This window comes from Arachis hypogaea, chromosome 3 (assembly GCF_003086295.3).
Source record: "Arachis hypogaea cultivar Tifrunner chromosome 3, arahy.Tifrunner.gnm2.J5K5, whole genome shotgun sequence".
NCBI classification, from domain to species: Eukaryota; Viridiplantae; Streptophyta; class Magnoliopsida; order Fabales; family Fabaceae; genus Arachis; species Arachis hypogaea.
In genome coordinates this window covers 67211366-67213193 of record NC_092038.1, presented here as the reverse complement: position 1 = coordinate 67213193, position 1828 = coordinate 67211366, and positions in this window count along the sequence as shown.

The window sequence follows — 1828 nt, the reverse complement described above, 5'->3', positions numbered from 1 at the left end:
TTAATTTGATCAATTTTATTCCTCTTTCATCCCATTCGATGCCTTGATGGTTTTGATGAGTGATTTCAGGTATAATAGGTAGGAATGGCTTAATAAGAGTGGAAGAAAAGCATGCAATTGGGAGAAAACAAGAAGAAAATAAAGGAGAAGCACACACTGGAGTGTGCGTATGCACAAGAAGCACAACAGCATGTGTGCGTATGCACGACAATCTGTGCATACACACAAGTGAAAGATCAGCAAGTGTGCGTACGCACACAACCTTGTGCGTACGCACAAGTCTTGACACGTGACTCACTTAAAGGAAAATGCTGGGGGCAATTTATGAGCCTCCAAAGCCCAGTTTTGGACTCTCTGAAGCTGATTTAGTGCTATATCAAAGGGGCATCGTTTCTTGTCAAGTGGGAAGCAATTAGGGTAGATTAGAAACATGTTTTAGGTTATATTCTAGAGAGAAAAGCTCTCCCTTCTCTTTAGAATTAGGGTAGATTAGGTTAGATCTCTCTTAGATTTAGGTTTAATTCTTGTTTTCATTTAGTTTTTCTTGCCATTTACTGTTCTTGCACTCTTGTTCTTTAATTCTACTTGTTATTTTCCTTCTTTTGTTCTTTTCTGTTTATGACATTTTATTACATTTAATTCTAATTAATGCAATTCATGTTTTATGTTTTTTATTGTTTAATTTAGTTGTTATTATTGTTTTTTGAAATTAGTAGTTGTAGATTTTATTACATCTTGTTATTTTACCATGCTTCTCTTTTATACCTTCCAAGTGTTTGATAAAATACTTGGATGGATTTTTTTCTAGATTTTCACACTCTTGGTTGGAAAATTGGGTAATTGGGTGAACTTGAGTGGTGGATGTCCATTCTACATTGTGTGAGGATTGTTAGTTGATTTGGTTTCCACTAACACTAAGCCTTCCATTAATAGAGTTTGCTAGGACTAGTGGATTGAAATCAATTATGCCCTTTTGACTAATTCTCGATGTTAGGATTGACTAATTGGGATTAATTCTACACAATTACCATATTTGTGGTCTATAACTAGGTTAGGAATCCTTAATTCTCCAATCCTTGCCAAGAGTTCTTTTTGCCATTTAATTTCCATTTTTATTGCTTTTACTTGCTTTCTATTTAATTACTTGCCATTTTAATTTTTTGCCTCTTATAATCCATACCTCAAAATCCCCCATAGCCAATAATTGAGAATTTCATTGCAACTCCTAAGGAAGATGACCTGGGACTTAAACAAAACTCCCGGTTTAAATTTGCTTTGAATTGTGACCTTTTTAGATTAAAATTTGAATTATGGTCGATTGTCAGGTTGGGACTATACTTGCAACACCAATCTTATTTTGAGAAAAACTCCTAGCCTGCTTTAGGCATTCTTTAATCGCCAAGCACCACTATAAATACACTGGAGCCCCCAGATATAACTCATACTCCAATTCTATTAAAAACCTATTTAAAGCCCATGCTAACTTAAGCATTGGAGTCTGTTGCAAGTACCACCACCCCTCTCTATAGGGAATCAAGAACCGGCCACCTCAGCTCCAACAAGTCGGACACAGCTGACTCAACCAAACTGGGACTCCTCGTCCGAGATCAACCTCAACGTTTCAGGTAACCCACAGAACACTCTCCATTATCCAATTACCTATATTTGTCACTATTTCTTTTATTGGTATGCATTGGCATTGTCCTCTAAACCGTATTACTCTTATTCAAGGACAAATTTTTGGTGCCATTGCTGGAGAGTTGCAATGGTGCTATATTATTGGCTATTGTAAATATGTTAATATGTAAATAGCTTGCTTTTTGGTTGT